Genomic DNA, 7,291 nt, shown 5'->3' with positions numbered 1-7,291 from the left:
TTTGCCACCACCATATGAGGACACAGGGTTCCCTGCTTCTACCAGGTGAGGACATGGTGTTTCTCCTTCTACCGTATGAGGACATGGTGTTCCTGCCTTCCACCATGTGAGGACAGAGTATTGCCCCTTCCACCATGTGAGGACACAGTGTTCCTGCCTTCTGTCATGTGAGGAAATGGTATTGCCCCTTCTACCATGTGAGGACACAATGTTTCCCGCTTCCATAATGTGAGGACATGGTGTTCCCACCTTCCACCATGTAAGGGCACTGTGTTCCCACCTTCCATCATGTGAGGACATACTGTTCTCCGCTTTCACCACTGAGTGCAGTGTTTCCCCCTCTGCCATGTGCTGATGCCACAAAAGATGCCATCTATGGAGCTGAAGGTGAGCTGAAGAGACCCTGAATCTGCCTTACCAGATGCTGAATCTACTGGTGACTTTATATTAGACGTAGCCTCCAGACTGTGAGAAACATACTTCTATTATATACAAATCGCTCAGTGATTTACATATCTAAGGTATTTTGTTATAGTAGCCAAATAGACTAAGACACCCTTGGAATCCTGGAGTATTCAGATGTGAGTATCCTCCTATTGTCAATCTCCCAAGGATCCTGGCCTCCTGAGTGAGGTGCTTCAACTCAGGCTGAGCTTCTTGGTGCTGGAACAACTAACGGTTGCAAGAGAAATTACCCCTTAAGTGGCAGTAGGGCCCTGATTGGGTAGAAGACATGGCATAAGGGACATTACACTCAAATTCAGATGAGACATTCAGAGTGGTCTTTATCTAAGGTTCCTCCCATCCATGGTCCATGTCAGAGATATCATCATCCACATCCTCAAATAACCTTCAGCTGATGAAATTTTTGTTCATAATGTCATTCAGTAGGTTTTACATGAGTCTCTCATTTAAAGTTTCTACAATTCTGTAAGGCATAAACCTCCATCATTGTACACATGGTGAAACTAAAATCCAGAGAAGTATGTCATGCAATTTCTCTTCGGTGTAAGTGATAGAGTCATGATTTGCATCCAAAATGAACCATAATTTTGCTCATTTTTGACTCCTTCTTATTTATTCCAGATGCCCAACCAGCCAGTTTGTTCCATTGGAACAAAGTCATAAAGTGTCTTGTATTCCATCTTCCTCTCATTATTTCATTTTTTTTCACCTTCACCTATGCCATTTTACATTCCACCAGTGATATGTGAGGGTATCTTCAAATCCTGCCCAACTCTTGTTATTGTCCATTTCTTTGATTATTGCCTTCTGAGTGTGTGTGAAGTGGTAAATTATTGTGCTTTTTATTTTCATTTCCCAAATGAAATGAAAATCCCAAATACTAATATTGTTGAACATCTTTTCATGTGTTTTCATGTGCACATTAACCATTGGTATACCTTTTTTTTTTTTTAAATCTGTCTCGAATTCTCTTCTGTCATGCATTGCCCCCACCACTCCATTGAAACTGCTCAGGTCCAGGTCAGCAGGGAACTCCCTGTTGCTAAATCCAATGGTCAATGTTCAGTCCCCACCTTTCTCGATGTCTCAGCAGCAATTAACATAACCTCCTTGAGACTGTCTTCACCTTGCAATCAACGCTCACCATTCTTTTCCTTCTACTTAGGGGCTGCTCCTTTGTTTCCTTTACCAGTTTCTGTCTTATCTCTCTAACATCTCTATTCAGGAATATCCCCAGGTGATCTGTCTTCATTATCTACTTTCATTTTCTTTCTGAGATTGTAGCTATGCAGTAATCCCTGAACCATATGACAATATTACCTTACCTGGCAAAGAGAACTTCGCAGATGTGATCAAGTTTAAGAGTCTTGAGATGTAGATTATCTTAGATTATCTGGGTGGGCTCAGTATAATCACATGAGTCCTAAAAGGTGGAAGAAGAAGAGAAATAAAAGTAGATCAGGGACATACAAGGTGAGGACTTGTCCCACTGTTGGTGGCCTTGAAGATGGAGTAAGGGGCCCTCAAGCCAAGGAAATGTGGTAAGCTCTAGAAGCTAAGAAAGGATCTCAGTTTACAGCCAGCAAGAAAATGAGGATCTCAGTCTTATAACCTCAAAGAGATAAATTCTGGCAATAGCCTGGATGAGCAGGAAATAGGTTTTCCCCAGGAACCTCCAGAAAGGAACATAGCCTAGTGACACATTGATTGTATTCCAAATAGGCTTGTTCCAGACTTCTGACCTCCAGTATGGTAAGATAATAAATTTGTTCTGTTCTACCTGCCTAAGTTAGTGCTGATTTATTATGATGAAAACAGAAAACTTATTAGTTTTCTAATAAAGTTGTCTTACTGTCTCAAGGTTTTAAATACATTTGCTACTCTGAAATTTACAGCCAGATCCCTCCTATGGATGCCACATTGTGAATATCTAACTCCTTACTTGACAGTTCCAGTAGGATGTATAACAGGAATCTCTAGCTTTACTTTCAAACTACCCAAATATGCTTCCCACGCAGTCTTCCTATTCTAATAAATGTCACATCGATTACTCCATTTGTGGCAGCCACAAAATCTTGGTGCCATCCTTGACTTTGTTCTTTTTCTCACACCCTACAATCAATCAGTGAACAATATCTTGTTATTCAATGTATATTTTTATGGTATAACTGTTTGCCACTTAACCATCTCTCACCTGGATTATTACAGTAAACCCACAGTATCCCTGTGCCTATTTTTAGCCTCCTAATGTTTAGTCTCAAAATAGTGGCAAATGATCTTTTCAAAACAACTGTTCCATCACATTATTCCTTAGCTCAGAACTTTCCCATGGCTCCCACTTTACCTGTGAGGCCCTGCACCATTTGACCTCATAGCCCATGCTCCCCACTTTCCTCAATCTACTCTAAGACACTGGGGTTTTTTCTATTTCCTTCAACAGACCAGGCATGCTCCTGCCTCAAGGCCTTTGATTCTGCCTAGATTTCTCTTCCTCCAGGTGTTTGACTGTCTCATTTCCTGTCCTATTTCAGGTCTTTGCAGGAATGCTCCCTACTCAGTTGAGTCTACCTTGCCTCTCCTTCCCCATTTCAAACTGCATCCTCCTCCTGGTTCCCTGCTCTTCCTCCTTCCTTCCTGCTCTACCTCCCTCAGCACCACTTATCACCAGGAAGTGAGGCAGGGTGCATTTTATCCAGCTGCCCTTTAATGACAAATATGCAAAGAAGGCCACAACAAAGCAAAAATTGACAAATGGGATCTAATTTAACTGAAGAGCTTCTGCACAGCAAATGAAACTATCATCAGAGAGAACAGACAACCTACGAACTGGGAGAAAATTTTTGCAATCTATCCATCTGACAAAGGTCTAATATCCAGAATCTATAAGGAACTTAAGCAAATTTACAAGAAAAAAGCAGCCCCATTAAAAAGTGGGAAAAGTGTATGAACAGATACTTCTTAAAAAAACACACACATATGGCCAACAAACATATGAAAAAAAGCTCAACATTGTTGATCATTAGGGAAATGCAGATCAAAACGACAATGAGATATTGTCTCAGACCAGTCAGAATGGTGATCATTAAAAAGTCAAGAAAAAACAGATGCTGGCAAGGTTGCAGAGAAACAGGGATGCTTTTACACTTTTGATGGGAATGTAAATTAGTTCAACCATTGTGGAAGACAGTGTGGCAATTCCTCAAAGACATAGAACAGGAAGTACCATTTCACCCAGCAATCACATTACTGGGTATACACATAAGGAATATAAATCATTCTGTTATAAAGATACATGCATGCATATGTTTATTGCAGCACTATTCACAATAACAAAGACATGGAATCTACACAAATGCCCATCAATGATAGACCGTATAAAGAAACTGTGGTATATATACACCATGGAATACTATGCAGCCATAAAAAGGAACAACATTGGGCATCTGGCAAGATGGCTGAATAGGAAAAGCATTGGTCTACAGCTTCCAGTGAGACCAATGCAGAAGGCAGGTGATTTCTGCATTTGCAACTGAGGTACTCAGTTCATCTCACTGGGACTGGATGGACAATGACTGCAGCCCATGGAGGTGAGCAGAAGCATGGTGTGGTGTTGCCTCACCACGGAAGTGCAAGGGGCCAGGGCCCTCCCTCCTTCAGCCAAGGGAAGCCATGAGGGACTGTGCTATCTGGCCCAAATAGTATGCTTTTCCCATGGTTTTTGCAACCTGCAGACCAAGAGATATCCTCATGTGCCTACACCACCAGGGCCCTGGATTTCAAGCATGACATTGGGTGGCTGTTTGGACAGACACCGTGCTAGCTGCAGGAGTTTTTTTTCTCATACCCCAGTGGTGCCTGGAATCCCAGAGAGACAGAACTGTTCATTCCTCTGGAAAGGGGGCTGAAGCCAGGGAGCCAAGTGGTCTTGCTCAGTGGGTCCCACTCCCATGGAGCCCAGCAAGCTAAGAACCACTGACTTGAAATTCTCACTGGCAGCAAAGCAGTCTAAAGTCAAACTGGGATTATTGAGCTTGGTGAGGGGAGGGGCGTCCACCATTACTGTGGCTTGAGTAGGCAGTTTTCCCCTGACAGCATTAAGGAGACTGAGAAGTTTGGACTGGGTGGAACTCACCACAGTGCGGCAAAGTGGCTGTGGCTAGACTGCCTCTCTAGATTCCTCCTCACTGGGCAGGACATCTCTGGACGAAAGACAGCAGCCCTAGTCAGGGGCTTATGATAAAACTCCCATCTCCATTGCACAGAGACACTGGGGGAGGGAGCTGCTGTAGGTGAAGCTTTAGTAGACCTAAATGTTCCTACCTGCTGGCTCTGAAGAGAGCCACGGATCTCCCAGCACAGCGCTCAAGCTCTGCTAAGGGACACACTGCCACCTCAAGTAGGTCCCTGACCCGGGTGCCTCCTGACTGGGAGACACCCCCCAGCAGGGGTCAACAGACACCTCATACAGGAGAGTGCCAGCTAGCATCACATGGGTGCACCTCTGGGACAAAGCTCCCAGAGGAAGGAGCAGGCAGCAATCTTTGCTGTTCTGCAACCTCCACTTCAGGCAAACAGGGTCTGGAGTAGACCTCCAGCAAATGCCAGCAGATCTGCAGAAGAGGGGTCTGACTGTTAGAAGAAAAACTAATGAACAGAAAGCAATAACGTCAACATCAACTAAAAGGAACCCCCACAAAAACCCCCTCTAAAGGTCATCAGCCTCAAAGATCAAAGTTAGATAAATCCACAAAGATGAGGAAAAATCAGCAAAAAAAGACTAAAAATTCCAAAAACCAGAATGCCTCTTCTCCTCCAAAATGATTGTAACTCCTCTCCAGCAAAGGCACTAAACTGAGTGGAGAATGAGTTTGACAAATTAACAGGAGTAGGTTTCAGAAGGTAAGTAATAACAAATTCCTCTGAGCTAAAGGAGCATGTTCTCACCCAATGCAAGGAAGCTAAGAACTTTGATAAAAGGTTACAGGAACTGCTAAATAGAATAACCAGTTTAGAGAAGAACATAAATGACCTGATGGGGCTGAAAAACACAGCACGTGAACTTCATGAAACATACACAAGTATCAAAAGCTGAATCAATCAAGCAAAAGAAAGGATATCAGAGATTGAAGATCAACTAATTGAAATAAAGTGGGAAAACAAGATTAGAGAAAAAAGAATAAAAAGGAATGAACAGGGCCTCCAAGAAATATGGGACTATGTGAAAAGGCCAAACCTACGATGGGCTGGTGTACCTGAAAGTGACAGGGAGAATGGAACCAAGTTGGACAACACACTTCAGGATATTATGCAGGTGCACTTCCCCAACCTAGCAATACAGACCAACATTCAAATTCAGAAAATATAGAGAACACAACGAAGATATTTCTCGAGAAGAGAAGCCCCAAGACACATAATCACCAGACTCTCCAAGGTTGAAACAAAGGAAAAAAATGTTAAGCGCAGCCAGAGAGAAAGGTAGGTTATCTGCAAACGAAGCCCATCAGACTAACAGCAATCTCTCTGCAGAAACCCTACAAGCCAGAAGAGAGTGGAGGCCAATATTCAACACCCTTAAAGAAAAAATTTTCACCCCAGAATTTCATATCCAGCCAAACTAAGCTTCATAAGCAAAGGAGAAATAAAATCCTTAACAGACAAGCAAATGCTGAGGGATTTTGCCACCACCAGGCCTGCCTTACAAGAGCTCCTGAAGGAAGCAGTAAATATGGAAAGGAAAAACCAGTACCAGCTACTGCAAAAACACACCAAAATATAAAGACCAATGACACTATGAAGAAACTGGCTCAACTAATGTGCAAAACAACCAGCTAGCACCATGATGACAGGGTCAAATTGACACATAACAATATTAACCTTAAAGTAAGTGGGCTAAATGCCCCAGTGCTAAATGCCCAATTAAAAGACACAGACGGGCAAATTGGATAAAGAGTCAAGACTCATTGGTGTGCTGTATTTAGGAGACCCATGTGACACACATAGGTTCAAAGTAACGTGATGGAGGAATATTTGCCAAGCAAATGGAAAACAACAACAAAAAAGGCAGGGGTTGCAATCCTAGTCTCTGATAAAACAGACTTTTAGCCAAGAAAGATTAAAAAAAAAAAAAAAAAAAAGAAGAAGGCATTACATAATGGTAAAGAAATCAATGCAACAAGAAGAGCTAACTACCTTAAAAATATAAGCACCCAATACAGGAGCACCCAGATTCATAAAACAAGTTCCTAGAGACTGTCAAAGAGACTTAGACCGCCATACAATAATAGTGGGAAACTTTTAACACCCCACTGACATACAATTCAGAAATAAAAAACAGGACACAGCAATACAGGCAGCAGAGATTACAAAAAGAATGCTAATACTATAAATAACTCAGGCTAATATACTTGAACACTTTAGTGAATAATTTTCTAGAAAAATATAACCTACTAATACAGTCCTAAGAAGAAATATAAACCACAAAGTACTATTATTTTAAAAATTACAAATTACACATCTATTTGAGGAAGAACAAGACCAAAGCAGACCCAAACATTTATAGAAGTAAATTAATTCAATTCATTCAGCAGTTTTTACTTGAACATCTATGAGGGTAAAGGTCACGTTCATCAAATGATTTCCTTTGTATTTTCCTGGCCACATTGGAAGATTACATTCTCTCCAGACTCTTCTGCAGTTTGGTGAACTATGTGATTGATTTTTGATCAACGGAATGTGGTTTGTTAAGATCCAGGGTCAGACACAAAAGAAATGCCTGACTTTCTTTGTCCCAGTGGCTTCAAGCAAAGGACTCCCGTGTGGTATTGTC

The sequence above is a fragment of the Pongo abelii genome, chromosome 1 (assembly GCF_028885655.2).
Source record: "Pongo abelii isolate AG06213 chromosome 1, NHGRI_mPonAbe1-v2.0_pri, whole genome shotgun sequence".
Taxonomy (NCBI): domain Eukaryota; kingdom Metazoa; phylum Chordata; class Mammalia; order Primates; family Hominidae; genus Pongo; species Pongo abelii.
This window is presented reverse-complemented; position numbering follows the sequence as displayed.